Below are 17,443 nucleotides of genomic sequence, written 5' to 3' on the forward strand. Positions count from 1 at the left end.
CATGGTAGTGGCTGCATCATGGTATGGGTATGGTTGACGTCGGCCAATACTGAGTTTTCCAGGACAAAAAGAAACAAGATGAAGCTCAGCACAGGCCAAATCCTAGAGGGAAACCTGCTTCAGCCTGCTTTACATCAGAGACTGGGAGAGGAATTCACCTTTCAGCAGGACAATAACCTACAACACAGCCAAATCTACACAAGAGCTGCTTACCAAGAAGACAGTGAATCTTCCTGAGTGGCCAAGTTAGAGTTTTGACTTAAATCTGCTTGAAAATCTATGGCAAGTTTTTTAAACGGTTGTCTATCCATGATCCCCAACATCTTGACAGAGTTTGAATCATTTTGAAAAGAATGGGCAAGTGTTGCACAATGCAGGTGTGGAAAGCTCTTAGAGACTTACCCGAGAAGCTGTAATCGATGCCAAAAGGTGTTTCTAACATGTATTGACTTAGTCGTTGCAGAAGTTTACAGCTCCCTATATTTGAGTTTAGGAATTTTTATTAGTCTTAAAAAAAATGCTGTAGAAATTGTTGACAAAATTTGAAGAAATCCAAGGGCTCTGAATAACTTTGCAAGACATTGTATATTAGTCTATTAGTCATACACCAGCTATTGAGGTTGGGTGTATCGTTGCCATGTTGCTAAATACATTTAGTGTTGTCCACGGCATAAAAAATCATATCAAATTTAAATTAAATATAATCATCCCCGTCATCCCTATTATTAACATCATCCTGACCATCATCGGTTAGGGGACTGTATAGCATGTTTAAAGTAGTGTCATCATCATCATCACCACCATTATCACTAACATCAACACCATCATTATGACGATGTTGCAACCGGTTAGGCGACAGCATAGCATGTTTAAAACCTGTTGGGGATGGGGGCGCTGTTTAGACTATTTATGCTAATTTGGCTAATTTTTTAAACGGCTTCCCACAAAATCCTTGATCGTACAATATGCATATTATTATTATTATTGGATAGAAAACAGTCTATAGTTTCTATAGGAGTTGAAATTTTGTCTCTAAGTGGAACAGAGCCCATTCTACAGCAATTTCCCTGACATGGAGTCAGATTTGAGAAATGTTGGCCACTTTTCTGAAGTCAGTTAAAAGGGCACTGTCGTTGCTATGACTATACGGACACTTCTTACGTCTTCCCCTGGATGCCTTTACGTGATGACGATTCCAACGGGGTCGATTGCGCTTTCACAGGCCCTACAAATGAAAAAAACCTTTAGCTAGCAAGTCTTTTCTTGCTGCGTAACGCGCGTGGAAGACACCGACCCTCTCCTGTTCCAAGCGTTAGTTTAGCCTGTTATATTTCTCCGGTCATCTTTTCACTCGTTATAGGAGTTACAAACATCATAAAGTAGTTAATTTAAAGCGTTTTATAGCAATTTATATCCGTTTAGTGCGATTTTGGGACATTTATTTTTGCAACGATGTGAAAAGTTGGGCACGCTTTTCAGTTCATCCCGAACGCAGTTGACATTTCCACATGGCAAGAGGACAGCTTTCCACCAAAAGACGATTTCTCCCAAGAAAGGATCCTTTGCCCAAGATACTGATGGAAGAACAGCTCAAGGTAGGACATTTTTATTATGATAAATCGTGTTTCTGTCGAAACATTTTAGTGGCTTAGGACGCCATGTTTTTTGACGTAGCTTCGCTTGGCGCAAACTGTATTGAAAAGTAAGGATAAATTAAAAAATGTAATAACGCAATTGTATTAAGAATTAAATTGTCTATCAATCCCTGTCCACCCTATATTTTTTAGTCACGTTTATGAGTATTTATGTATAAGAGTAGATCACTGTCTAAGTGGCGCAAGGACATTTTCTGACCAGCTGAGCTACATTTCACATTGTCTAACCATGATTTTGGTGGCTAAATATAAACATTTTCGATCAAACTGTATATGCATGTTGTAATGTGATGTTACAGGAGTGTCATCGGAAGAATTCTGAGAAGGTTAGTGAAAAAATTAATATCTTTTGGCGATGTTGACTTTTATCGCTCACTTTGGCTAGAATCAATGCTGGGCTGCTAATTGCTATGTGCTAAGCTAATATAACGATTTATTGTGTTTTCGCTGTAAGACACTTAGAAAATCTGAAATATTGTCTGTATTCACAGGATCTGTGTCTTTCGATTCGTGTATGCTGTGTATTTTTACGAAATGTTTGATGATTAGTAGTTAGGTAAACACGTTGCTCATTGTAATTATTCTAGTCCATTTGTGATGGTGGGTGCAATTGTAAACTATGCCATATACCTGAAATATGCACTTTTTTCTAACAAAACCTATCCCATACCATAAATATGTTATCAGACTGTCATCTAATGAGTTTTTTTGTTGGTTAGGGGCTATAAATATCTTAGTTTAGCCGAATTGGTGATGGCTACTGGTGTTGGTGGACAAATAAAAGATGGTGGATTATGCTAATGTGTTTTTAGGTAATAGATGTACATCTTTACATATTGTGTCTTCCCTGTAAAACATTTTAAAAATCGGAAATGTTGACTGGATTCACAAGATCTGTGTCTTTCATTAGCTGTATTGGACTTTAATGTGTGAAAGTTAAATATTTTAAAAAAATATTTTTTTTGAATTTCGCGGCACTGGTTTTTCAGTGGGGGGGGGGGGGGTGTGCCGCTAGCGCCACGCTGATCCTAGACAGGTTTTAAGAAGTGTCGTCATCATGATCTTCATCCTGATTTTGCAACAGTTAACAGTAATTTCCTTTTGATATCACCTATTACACCATAGCATACTTTCCTTTTGTGTATGGCTGCATCCTGTGTTGTGCCCTAATCCTTAGGTGGTGCACTACTTTTGATCAGAGCCCTATGGCCCCTGGTTGGTAGTGGTGCACTGTATGGGGAGTGGGATGCTCTTTGAGATGTAGCCTATGTATCCACTGACTCCCCTCTCCTTGGAACTAACAATAGTGATCACTTATTTCACCACCAGAATTACAAGTCATTACTCAAGAGCCATGCCCCCTGGTTAAGCAAGCACTTTGACTTCTGTTAATTCTGGAATACAAATGGTGAGTTGTTGGCGACAAGACACAGTCTTACTGTAATGTATATAAATATGCATACAGTATTGAAAAGTAACCATAATGTACATTGTTAACACTAACATTTCTTATGTCTATAGCCATAAAGGTGTGGATGTGTATGACACTGTTCTTCATCTAACACCCAAATCAAATCATATTGGTCACATACACATATTTAGCATATGTTATTGCGGGTGTAGTGAAATGCTTATACCCGGGGTCCTGTTCCATAATGCTGTTGCTTTCATTGTGTCTTTCATGACCAAATGGGCAGAGCGCACAATGTATTTGTTCATGGTTCCTGCCTACGTTTTAGGATTTAAGGAAGGACAAGCTGATCTGCATCTGTGCCCAGGACAACATATACCCAGAGTAAATTTAGCTAAGCAAAGTGCTTGAGATAGAGGTTGTGTAGGTTAGGTTCAGGTTTATCTACCCATATCCTGTCTTATATCTATGTCTAGTGTCTAGTTAAACATAGCTTAACGCCTAGCTAAGAGTGGCTTAGCATAGCAATTAGCATGATATGCACAGCAACCTGCATTAGCTTTTTAAGCTAACTGGAAGGTTGCTGGATCGAATCCCCGAGCTGACAAGGAAAAATCTGTCATTCTGCCCCTGGGCAAGGCAGTTAACCCACAGTTCCTCGGGCGCCGAAGACGTGGATATCGGTTATGGCAGCCCACCTCACCTCTGATTCAGAGGGGTTATTAAATGCAGAAGACACATTTCAGTTGAATACATTCTGTTGGACAACTGACTAGGTATCCCCCTTTCCCTAACTGGCTACGATCCAGCTCCAGGGCTAGCTGGCTACCTGGTTCTTCTCCCTAGCGGTGTCGCTGAGGTAAGGGGGATGCCATGTGTGGGTTTAGCCCCTCTGAACCTCTGCCAGTAATTAATGTTATTAACAGCAGGGCTTAAGCTTGCCCTAACTGGCCTACATCTCAGCATGAGCAACAGAGCAGGGACTCTGGGATAATACCGACCACCATGTGTGGCTAAGACGTGGAGAAATTCCACATATGAGTAGGGTCAAGTTGCCCCTAGAAGCTGAATCCCCACTAATGGTTAGGATTGAGGGAGGGGAAGCTGAACTTTAGAGGAAACGTACCCTGGATACTGTACAGGTCACTGCCAAAAATAAAGGAAACACTTGAGTAACTGAGGGATACAAAGTACAACGCTTGTCAGCGGGGTGGTGGCACCGGGATCCTCATCTCTCCCAAGTGGTCATTCTCTCTTTCTCCCCTTACCCATCTGTCTATCGCCTCCTTTGAATTCCATGCTGTCACAGTTACCAGCCCTTTCAAGCTTAACATCCTTATCATTTATCGCCCTCCAGGTTCCCTCGGAGAGTTCATCAATGAGCTTGATGCCTTGATAAGCTCCTTTCCTGAGGACGGCTCACCTCTCACAGTTCTGGGTGACTTTAACCTCCCCACGTCTACCTTTGACTCATTCCTCTCTGCCTCCTTCTTTCCACTCCTCTCCTCTTTTGACCTCACCCTCTCACCTTCCCCCCCTACTCACAAGGCAGGCAATACGCTTGACCTCATCTTTACTAGATGCTGTTCTTCCACTAACCTCATTGCAACTCCCCTCCAAGTCTCCGACCACTACCTTGTATCCTTTTCCCTCTCGCTCTCATCCAACACTTCCCACACTGCCCCTACTCGGATGGTATCGCGCCGTCCCAACCTTCGCTCTCTCTCCCCCGCTACTCTCTCCTCTTTCATCCTATCATCTCTTCCCTCTGCTCAAACCTATCTCCTGATTCTGCCTCCTCAACCCTCCTCTCCTCCCTTTCTGCATCCTTTGACTCTCTGTGTCCCCTATCCTCCAGGCCGGCTCGGTCCTCCCCTCCCGCTCCGTGGCTCGACGACTCATTGCGAGCTCACAGAACAGGGCTCCGGGCAGCCGAGCGGAAATGGAGGAAAACTCGCCTCCCTGCGGACCTGGCATCCTTTCACTCCCTCCTCTCTACATTTTCCTCTTCTGTCTCTGCTGCTAAAGCCACTTTCTACCACTCTAAATTCCAAGCATCTGCCTCTAACCCTAGGAAGCTCTTTGCCACCTTCTCCTCCCTCCTGAATCCTCCTCCCCCCTCCTCCCTGTCTGCAGACGACTTCGTCAACCATTTCGAAAAGAAGGTCGACGACATCCGATCCTCGTTTGCTAAGTCAAACGACACCGCTGGTTCTGCTCACACTGCCCTACCCTGTGCTCTGACCTCTTTCTCCCCTCTCTCTCCAGATGAAATCTCGCGTCTTGTGACGGCCGGCCGCCCAACAACCTGCCCGCTTGACCCTATCCCCTCCTCTCTTCTCCAGACCATTTCCGGAGACCTTCTCCCTTACCTCACCTCGCTCATCAACTCATCCTTGACCGCTGGCTACGTCCCTTCCGTCTTCAAGAGAGCGAGAGTAGCACCCCTTCTGAAAAAACCTACACTCTATCCCTCCGATGTCAACAACTACAGACCAGTATCCCTTCTTTCTTTTCTCTCCAAAACTCTTGAACGTGCCGTCCTTGGCCAGCTCTCCCGCTATCTCTCTCAGAATGACCTTCTTGATCCAAATCAGTCAGGTTTCAAGACTAGTCATTCAACTGAGACTGCTCTTCTCTGTATCACGGAGGCGCTCCGCACTGCTAAAGCTAACTCTCTCTCCTCTGCTCTCATCCTTCTAGACCTATCGGCTGCCTTCGATACTGTGAACCATCAGATCCTCCTCTCCACCCTCTCCGAGTTGGGCATCTCCGGCGCGGCCCACGCTTGGATTGCGTCCTACCTGACAGGTCGCTCCTACCAGGTGGCGTGGCGAGAATCTGTCTCCTCACCACGCGCTCTCACCACTGGTGTCCCCCAGGGCTCTGTTCTAGGCCCTCTCCTATTCTCGCTATACACCAAGTCACTTGGCTCTGTCATAACCTCACATGGTCTCTCCTATCATTGCTATGCAGACGACACACAATTAATCTTCTCCTTTCCCCCTTCTGATGACCAGGTGGCGAATCGCATCTCTGCATGTCTGGCAGACATATCAGTGTGGATGACGGATCACCACCTCAAGCTGAACCTCGGCAAGACGGAGCTGCTCTTCCTCCCGGGGAAGGACTGCCCGTTCCATGATCTCGCCATCACGGTTGACAACTCCATTGTGTCCTCCTCCCAGAGCGCTAAGAACCTTGGCGTGATCCTGGACAACACCCTGTCGTTCTCAACTAACATCAAGGCGGTGGCCCGTTCCTGTAGGTTCATGCTCTACAACATCCGCAGAGTACGACCCTGCCTCACACAGGAAGCGGCGCAGGTCCTAATCCAGGCACTTGTCATCTCCCGTCTGGATTACTGCAACTCGCTGTTGGCTGGGCTCCCTGCCTGTGCCATTAAACCCCTACAACTCATCCAGAACGCCGCAGCCCGTCTGGTGTTCAACCTTCCCAAGTTCTCTCACGTCACCCCGCTCCTCCGCTCTCTCCACTGGCTTCCAGTTGAAGCTCGCATCCGCTACAAGACCATGGTGCTTGCCTACGGAGCTGTGAGGGGAACGGCACCTCAGTACCTTCAGGCTCTGATCAGGCCCTACACCCAAACAAGGGCACTGCGTTCATCCACCTCTGGCCTGCTCGCCTCCCTACCACTGAGGAAGTACAGTTCCCGCTCAGCCCAGTCAAAACTGTTCGCTGCTCTGGCACCCCATTGGTGGAACAAACTCCCACACGACGCCAGGACAGCGGAGTCAATCACCACCTTCCGGAGACACCTGAAACCCCACCTCTTTAAGGAATACCTAGGATAGGATAAAGCAATCCTTCTGACACCCCCCCCCCCCTTAAAAGATTTAGATGCACTATTGTAAAGTGGCTGTTCCACTGGATGTCATAAGGTGAATGCACCAATTTGTAAGTCGCTCTGGATAAGAGCGTCTGCTAAATGACTTAAATGTAAATGTAAATCATGGGCATTAATATTGAGTTAGTCCCCCTTTGCTGCTATAACAGCCTCCACTCTTCTGGGAAGGCTTTCCACTAGATGTTGAAACATTGCTGCGGGGACTTGCTTCCATTCAGCCACAAGAGCATTATTGAGGTTGAACACTGATTAGGTTGACAGACTATTAGGCCTGGCTTGCAGTCGGTGATCCAATTCATCCCAAAGGTGATCGACGGGGTTGAGGCCAGGGCTCTGTGTAGGCCAGTCAAGTTTTTCCACAGAGACAAACCATTTCTGTATAGGTCTCGCTTTGTGAACCAGAGCATTGTCATGCTGAAACAGTTAAGGGCCTTCCCCAAACTGTTGCCACAAAGTTAGAAGCACAGAATTATCTAGAACGTCATTGTATGCTGTAGCATTACGATTTCTCTTCACCTGAACCATGAAAAGCAGCTCCAGAATATTATTTCAAACTTTACATTTACAGTTGTAGTTCTCCTGCCATCCTCCAAGACAAGATTCGGCCGTCGAACTGCCAGATGGTAAAGCGTGATTCATCACTTCAGATAATGCGTTTCCACTGCGCCAGAGTTCATTGGCACCAAGGTTGGCACCCTCCAGCCAACGCTTGGCATTGCGTATGGAGATCTTAGGCTTGTGCGAGGCTGCTCGGCCATGGAAACACATTTCATGAAGCTCCCAACAGTTCTTGTGCTGACGTTGCTTCCTGAGGCAGTTTGGAATTTGGGTAGTGAGCGTTGCAACTGAGGACTGACGATTTTTACACGATACGCGCTTTCGCGGTCCTGTTCTGTGAGCTTGTGCGGCCTACCACTTTCCGGCTGAGCTGTTGCTCCTAGATGTTTCCACTTCACAATAACAGCACTTACAGTTGAAAAGGGCAGCTCTAGCAGGGCAGAAATTTGACTGACTTGTTTGAAAGATGGCATCCTTTGACAGTACCAAATTGAAAGTCACCGAGCTCTTCAGGAAGGCCATTCTAACTGCCAATGTTTGTCTATGGAGACTGAATGGCTGTGTGCTCGATTTTACACACCTGTCCACAAGTGTGGCTGAAATAGCCGAATCCACTAATTTGAAGGATGTCCATATACTTTTGTCTGTTACGTACACCTCTTGGAGGAATCGCAACACCCTGCTACAACGCAAATCCCCGTGGCGTGACAGAGGTATGTGTTCGTAGGTGCAGGTAAGGATGACAGAGGCAGAGAATATTACAATTTAAATGAATTTATTCTTCCTTCACACAGTAAGCAAAGAAAGTAAAAGTTCCCCCTCTCCTAACTATTCTTAGCATAGTACCACCTGGCACGCTAACCAAAATACAGGGGGTGGTCTGCCCAGGTCTTACCTAGTGTGCATAGACATTAAACACTACGTGTATATGTATGCCCGCAGGCCTCTTGCCTAAACATTGCCAAGGTCCCTACCCACTGGGGAACAAATGAAACAGAATAATTCAAACCTAGTGAACAATTTCAATAAACCAAAAACACTAGGTACCATGGTATACACATACCTCTACAGGAGCAGCTACAAAAACACTAGGTACCATGGTTTACACATATTTCTACAGGAGCAGCTACAAAAACACTAGGTACCATGGTATACACATACCTCTACAAGAGCAGCTACTAAAACACTAGGTACCATGGTATACACATACCTCTACAGGAGCAGCCACAAAAACACTAGGTACCATGGTATACACATACCTCTACGGGAGCAGCTACAAAAACACTAGGTACGATGGTATACACATACCTCTACGGGAGCAGCTACAAAAACACTAGGTACGATGGTATACACATACCTCTACGGGAGCAGCTACAAAAACACTAGGTACCATGGTATACACATACCTCTACAGGAGCAGCTAGAAAAACACTAGGTACCACGGTATACACATACCTCTACAGGAGCAGCTACAAAAACACTAGGTACCACGGTATAAACATACCTCTACGGGAGCAGCTACTAAAAAAACCACTTTCAACAAATTTACCAGACCAACAACCAACACAGGTCATACAAAGAAGCTCTCTCTCCTAACAAAGGAACACAGGCTTTTCAAGCTGCAGAAGGAGTCGGTAATTGCAGACAGCTGTATCTCCTGACGAGAGGGCTGGGTCAGAGCTCCAATTTGCAATGGGGCCGACCAATCAGCTGCTTGGAATCCAGGAAGCCATCCTGAAACATATACACATACATACAAACACACAACAACACAGAAACAGGGGAACGTAACAGTCTATATAATGTATATTTAAAGCAGGTGCTTCCTCACAGGTGAGGTTTCTGAGTTAATTAAGCAATTAACATCCCATCATGTTTGGGACCATGTATAAAAATGCCCAGTTGCCCATTATTTTGGCTACCATGGCTAGATGAGATCTCAGTGACTTTGAAAGAGGGGTCTCAAAGGAGCATAGGGGATTTAAAGGGTACGCGAGTCTATATGCATATATATATGTGTGTGTCCCCAGAGCTCAACACAATTGAACACCTTTGGAAGATTCTTGAGCTGCGCCTGAGACAGTGTTTTCCACCACCATCATTTTTTTTTTAAATATGGGAATTCTACTGGAAGAATGAAGTCGCATCCCTCCAATAGAGTTGGCAGTTACCAGTACATAGGCCCTATGCTAACACGATTGGACAGCTGAAAGTGAGGGTTCCACCACACAGATTCTACCAAACCCTATGATGTCATTCGTTCCCATTCTTACAAATGGTTGGTACTTCAATTACTGAAGAAAATACAGAAGTACACCTCTAATCTATAATGTATGTCTATTTATACAGTATTGTCATGCTTTACAGTAGTACTCTAATAACAAACATATCTGTAGTCTTATGTAGTCTGGAATGATGCTGCAGTCTGAATCAAACCTGGTAGTTCTTGACTCCTAGGGCTGCTTGACCCAAATACAAAGAAATGTGACAGGTGGAGGACTGCATGGCAAATTGGGCGTAGTGGGAATAGGGTTGGGCAGCAGCACGAGATAGCGCAAGGCTATATTTATTCTTAAGAGGTTACCTCTAGCCACTTCTGTTGTCAGCTGATCAGAATACAATAGGAGGGACAATGGTAATCTCAGGGTCGTTTGAATTGAATTAGGCCACAGTTATTGAGCACCTTCAGCAATGCTAGTTTATATATGCAACCTTTAAAGACGCAATCTGCAATTGGTACATAGATTTTTGGACTTTTAAATAATGACATATACCCACTGAGTCTTAAAGATGTATAACTTACAAAGGCCTCATGAGCTTATAGTTCAACTGTCGTACCCCATTACGGAATTATAACTCAAAATATACACTTGTTTACCTCCATTGTTTGTAAACAATGTATTGTGTAAAAAAAAAAAGAATAAAAAAAAGACAGTTTTGATGTGATAGCTATGTCAATAACTATGAATTTGAGTGTAGTTACATTTCTCTCCAAACCCCTCAGTGACTGTTTTGTTGTTGTTTGAACAGCAGATTGCCCCTTTAATGTTTCTCCTTACAATGTTTATTTGACTACAATTTCTTGAGATTACAGAATTGATTTAGGGCTTATGTTCTCTTCTAACCTCCCACAGAACTGGAAATGTGGAAATCAGGGACAGTCACTTTCTATCAAAGTCGACTTTACAGAGTGAGCTATATTGCCATCTAATGTTGGTTTAGGGAATTGTGTTTTTATGGGACTACATTTTGCATCTTAAGTCAAAAGGTTTTTCCTCAAAAGAGGTTAGCTGGTAGAAATAAGGTAAGAAAAGCATGCTAACCTCACATACCTGAATTGCATAGCATGAATTACATAGAATGCACTGCGTGCTTTCTCTCTCAGTTCATTCACTGCATCATTATGTCCAGTTGAGCTTATTTTTAAACCTAAGTAATTGTAGTGTGTGCAGTATTCTATTAATTTTGTACCAATTGAGAACTTCTGTCTATTTCCCTGAGATCTGGATCTCCTCTGGAAAATCATTATATTGGGGTTTACTGCCAGGGCCTAGGTCTGTCTCTCTCTCTCTGTCTCTCTCTCTCTCTGTCTCTGTCTCTGTCTCTGTCTCTCTCTCTGTCTCTGTCTCTGTCTCTGTCTCTGTCTCTGTCTCTCTCTGTCTCTCTCTGTCTCTCTCTGTCTCTCTCTCTCTCTCTCTGTTTCTCTGTCTCTCTCTCTGTCTCTCTCTCTCGCTCTCTGTCTCTCTCTCTCTCTCTGTCTGTCTCTCTCTCTGTCTCTCTCGCTCTCTGTCTCTCTCGCTCTCTGTCTCTCTCTCTCTCTCTCTCTGTCTCTCTCTCTCTCTGTCTGTCTCTCTCTCTCTCTCTATGTCTCTCTCTCTCTATGTCTCTCTCTCTATGTCTCTCTCTCTCTCTCTCTAGCTCTCTCTGTTTCTCTGTCTGTCTCACTCTCTCTCTCTATGTCTCTCTCTCTCTATGTCTCTCTCTCTATGTCTCTCTCTCTCTCTCTCTAGCTCTCTCTGTTTCTCTCTCTCTCGCTCTCTCTGTTTCTCTCTCTTGCTCTCTCTGTTTCTCTCTCTCTCTCTCTTTCTCTCTCTCTGTCTGTCTGTCTGTCTCTCTCTCTCTCTCTCTCTCTCTCTCTCTCTCTCTGTCTCTCTCTCTCGCTCTCTCTGTTTCTCTCTCTCTGTCTCTCTCTCTCTGAACTGCACCTGTCTGACACACAACATATGTCGCTTTAGCTGTGTCTACTGCTTCAAAACCGAAAGGCTTACACAGTGTGTGGAGACCTTTCTCAACATTTAGCATTTGGACTTTTAAAGCTTCAAGAAGGGAAAAACTTCTTAACCAGGTAACTAACTATTTTCACTTGTGTATCCTCTTATTTTGTACAGACAAGCTAAGTCTACACGACTTTGAAATGAAGGTGACTATTATTTGGGGGGGGGGGGGGGGGGGGGGGGGGGGGGTTAGTTATTAAGCTTGTATCAAGATGTTTAGCTACAGAACCCTTTAACGGTTTCCACTGCTTGGTTCTGAATGGGTGCATGAACAAAGTGAGAGAAAGTTGAAAAGTTGGATTTCTTAGTGTTAATACGAACCGAATGAGCTGGTCCTTGTCCTGGATTGTCTTTTATATTATGAGGCTCCACACAAACACACACACACACACACACACACACACACACACACACACACACACACACACACTAAAATACTCAGCCTCAGGCACTGTCTATCTTTATGAATCACAGCCTTTTGTATTTTCTCTGGTCCAGAAGATATTGTTAAAGGGATGCTTCAGGAATTTGGTAATGAGACCCTTTATCTACTTCCCCAGAGTCTCTGTGTCCAGTATGAAGGAAGCTAGAGGTAGTTTCGCGAGCCAATGCTACCCATAGACTCCCAGTCATTGTGCTAACGCTAGTTAGCATTAGTCCTAGCGCTAGTTAGCAACTTCCTTCAAACAGCACCCAAAGACATAAAAATTGTATCCACAAATTCATCTGACTCTATGGAAGTAGATAACGGGCCTTATTGCCAAAATCCTGAAGTATCCCTTTAATCTTTTATAATGGCTGTCACCTTTTGTCTGCTCAAGTAAAAGGAATTCCAACAGGATAGTTAATTAGAGTGTTGGTAAAGTGGAGGTGGGGCTCAAGAGATAAATATTGATAGTGCTTTGCTTTTCTCTTGCTTGTTTTCTACCATTTTTTTATTTTAAAAAGTATTCTGTGTGGTCTTTATTTCACCTTCAACATAGACAGTAAGGTGATGAGTCAAATTAGGAATGTGGTGCAATAAATGTGACTAAGGTAGGTTTAGTGGTGGAGTGATCACCCAAAAGGGGTTAATTTCGAGGTGTGGTTGTCACGTTCCTGACCTGTTTTCTGTTAGTTTGTGTATGTGTTAGCTGGTCAGGACGTGAGTTTGGGTGGGCAGTCTATGTTTTCTGTTTCTATGTTGGTTTAAGGGTGACCTGATATGGCTCTCAATTAGAGGCAGGTGGTTTTCATTTCCTCTGATTGAGAGCCATATTAAGGTAGGTGTTTTCACACTGTTTGTTTGTGGGTGGTTGTCTCCTGTGTCTGTATGTATGTTCGTGCCACACGGGACTGTAGCGTTTGTTTGTAGTCGTGTACCTGTTCGTGCGTTCTTCAAGTTATATGTAAGTTCGTGTCCAGGTCTGTTTTCATCGTTTATTTGTTTTGTAGTTTATTCAAGTATAGTTCGTTTTCTGTCTACGTCGTGTTTGTTGTTTTGTCGTGTCTTAAATAAATCATGTCATCATACCTCGCTGCACATTGGTCTTCAGATCTCTCTCTCCTCTCCTCGTCTGAGGAGGAGGAGGATTTAGAGTATCGTTACAGTGGTAGGGATCAGAGAAGTGGTATGTTGAAGTTAAATAGAATATATACTGTACATTGTGCAATGTGTACATGGGAACAATAATAATTACTGTACCCATGATGGATTTGAAAATAGCTCATTTATCTGGGAGTGATTCATCCAGACTTGGGTCCATTGTGCCATTATGCAGACTTCATGAGTCTCACTCACTGGATGTCTTGGCTTTCTAGGCTTATTTCAAAGTAATGAAAGCCAAAGCCCAAAGGCGAGGTACTAATAAGATATTACATTACAGAATATTTAATATCATTTTGTTCATAATAGCTAAGCTCCCCGTCATTCATAAGGTGAATTCTAATAAAAGGATCAATTCAATCCCCTTCCTTTGCTGTATAATATATCCACATTTATCCTCTTTGTTGTTAGTAGGGGGGCTTTCTCAAAGGGTTGGGAGTCTTTCAATGCAAGGTCCATTTAAATTTAGAACCAGCATGAACTGCTCATTATTCCTAATCAAATGTCGGATAACAACGCAGTTAGGCCTATACCGGATATTACATTTAAACGTCATGAAAACCAGAAGAGCACAACATATTAGTCTTTCCGCCAAGGGTATATGTACAGCCGAGCAGTTGAAAATCTAAATCAGTGCCGTGCACTGTATGTTACAATAAGCTACAGTAGTTTTCAGTTCACTATGCCGGAGTCATGAGCAGGGAAGGGAGTTGGACCTGTGAGCAAACATTATCTAGAGTAAATATCTTTGTGGGACTCAGACATGACCTCAGTTGTTTAGTTTTATATCTCTACATCTTAACAGTGTTTATGAGATTTGAACCATCTCATAAAAACACAAACAGCCCATAGATGGATGTTGTTAGTCAGAGGATGGGCTGGGCAGGTTAAATGTACTTAAATAAAAACACCATCACAACATCAGAGAAAGTGACTCAGCCGAGCCAAACCTAATTACTGTTATTCCCCAAATCAAATAAGAGACATAACCTCATCACCGGATAGACCTTGACTAAATCGCTAATTATCATAAGCGACCAATTGCACTACATTTAGCGAAAGTTCAAAATGTGCGTGCCTGAATTGATTTCACACTGAGGGGATATGATTAGTACATTATATGTCAACTGATTCATTTTACGGTTGGGAGGGCAATTGACTTGAGTAACTTGTTGCCACGGATTTCCTGTTATTGTGAAGGTAGTTTTCAAGGTCCTGTTTTGAGCGAGAGCTCTACACACACCTTTGTCTATAGCATTGATTATTGTTGTTTTTAGTCTTTTTTTTCACCAACTGTCACGTTCTGATCTTAGTTTATTTTTGATGTCTTTGTGTTAGGTTGGTCAGGGCGTGAGTTGGGGTGGGCAGTCTATGTTATTTTTTCTAGGTTGGTTGTTTTCTATGTGTTTGGCCTGGTGTGGTTCCCAATCAGAGGCAGCTGTTTATCGTTGTCTCTGATTGGGAGCCATATTTAGGTGGCCTGTTTTTCATTGTGTGGGGTGGGTGATTGTTTCCTGTTTTCCGTTTCAGTGTTTGCACCATTCGGGACTGTTTCGGTTTTCATTTTGATGCTCTTGTTCTTTTTGTATTTTGTATTCATTTTAATTAAACAATATTAGGGATACGTACCACGCTGAATTTTGGTCCTCCTCTCCTTCCACCAACGAAAGCCATTACACCAACTGAGTGTAAAATTAAACAGATGTTACATTTTTTTTTTTACAGCTATTGGTCCATAGGATTTTGACACACCAAGCAGTATGTAATAAAGTACGCCAATGTATTTGACCTAGCAATAGGCAAAAACAAATATACATATATATATATTAATTCCAAATGGGCTAATCAACTTCCTGTCTTTATGTCTATCATCCTTAACTCTGACAGTGGCGTCAGTGGCTTCCCTATTTTGGACCAAATGCTCCATGCCAGTCATGGTACGACACCTGTTTCTTAGTGTCACGGAAACGAGTGTAAAGAACATTTGTCAATGTCATCCTTATGTGGCTGGACTTCTGGGATCTGTCGAGTCCCCCGGAAACCAAAGGTCGTGACCTGTTGGCTTTATGTGCTGGGGTCAACTCACCGGACTGTCTGCCGCTCAGCTGTTTGACGCATATCAAGACGTGAGAATCTCCCAGCAAAACTTTGGAAAGAGTAGTTACAACACAATACTTTGGCCTCTTACCACTCTCTACAGAGGAAACAAAACAGCCCTCCATTAAGTAAAAAATACATTATTTAGAAGAGGTCAAAATCAATGAGGTTTCAGCCATTTTGACACCTAGTCAATTTGAGAGAATGCCAAGAGTGTGCAAAGCTGTCATCAAGGCAATGGTTGGCTACTTTTAAAAATCTAAAATGTGTTTTGATTTGTTTAACACTTCTTTGTTTACTACAAGATTCCGTGTGTTATTTAATAGTTTTGATGTTTTAACTATTATTCTAGAATGTAGAAAATAGTAAAAATAAAGAAAACCCTTGAATGAGTTGGTGTGTCCAAACTTTTGACTGGTACTGTATATTTTTTTTACTTTAGTTTATTTAGTAAATATTTTCTTAACTCTATTTCTTGAACTGCGATGTTGGTTAAGGGCTTGTAAGTAAGCATTTCACAGGAAGGTCTAAACCTGTTGTATTCGACGTGGGACAAATAAGATGTTATTTAATTTGTCATAAGGCCTACATAACACTGTCATAACGCTGTCATAACACTGGCATAGATATACTAGCCATGACAGAGGATTTCTACTTTTGGTAACTGACTTGGCCAAAACATCCCTTCAAAATGTCGAAACATATATGTCTCTTTCAGATACATTACGTAGGCTACAATCAGCCATCTTTCTCTCCTAATATGGATACCATACTCTCCATTTGTCCCAAACTCATTTCCTTCTTAGTGGCTTTGGAGGGTTTGAGGTTTCCCTGGACGGAAAGCCTTTAAGCTTGGCACAAACACAGGCAGACAGGTGTGTCAGCAGAACCTCCTAGGACACACACACACTCTGGCACACACAGGCCCTCATGCAGTTGAACCTACCAGCTCTCACAGTCTGATGTCAGACTTAGACGTTTATCCATGTTTCTCAAATGTCAGATTTCAAATTTGTTCCAAACGTCAAATTTTGAAGTTTTTGAGGTAATTTTTTAGGTTATGGTTTAGTGTAGGCATTAACTCTGAATTCTTAAGGTTAGGCATTAACTATGAATGGTTAAGGTAAGTGTTAAGATTTTTTTGTTATTGGCTTAAAACAAAAAATTCAAAAACAACTTTCTACCGCTGGATTTGTACATGCAACCTTTGGAAACAAAGGCAGATGTGGTCACTGTTGCTCCTGGTGGCTGGATTCCACATCATCACCCAACGTCCTCAGACATGGATGGATGTCAAATACTGACTTGCATCACGGGTGACCTGCCTGGTTTAACAGACAACAGTAGATAGTGTTGTCGTTTTGTAGACTAAAGGTAAACGCACATGAATGCACGCACACACAAACACACACACACACATGCACACAGACAAATGCAGGCCTGGATATGGTCTTTAGAGGCCTACTGCTGCAGTAGATAATGGCTTCAAGTAATGGCAGCTATGTCATTCTATGTCTTTCTGAAATACATTGTTGCCACTTACTGTCCAGTAGATGGTAGTTAAGAGTAAATGTGTCAAATACAGTAGGCCAAACCAACAATATGCGTGACATTTTGCGGTATTTCATTGATCAACCTGTGTCATTTCTTGCAGTTATTTTCATGTAACTAAAAGGTAGGCACATACCGCTCTAGACTGCTTCTATCTGCAGATGTCTTGAGCTTGTTTTAGAACACAATAGACACTGGAGTGTGTTTGTGTGCATCAAGTGTGTAAACAGTCCTGCAGGCTCTTTGCTACCAGGATCCCTTTGTGGTCTCCACAGCTGCAGACGGGTCGGCTCCAAACACGCACACACACACACACACACACACACACACACACACACACACACACACACACACACACACACACACACACACACACACACACACACACACACACACACACACACACACACACACACACACACACACACACACACACAAATATGA

This window comes from Salvelinus fontinalis, chromosome 18 (genome assembly GCF_029448725.1).
Source record: "Salvelinus fontinalis isolate EN_2023a chromosome 18, ASM2944872v1, whole genome shotgun sequence".
Classification (NCBI taxonomy): domain Eukaryota; kingdom Metazoa; phylum Chordata; class Actinopteri; order Salmoniformes; family Salmonidae; genus Salvelinus; species Salvelinus fontinalis.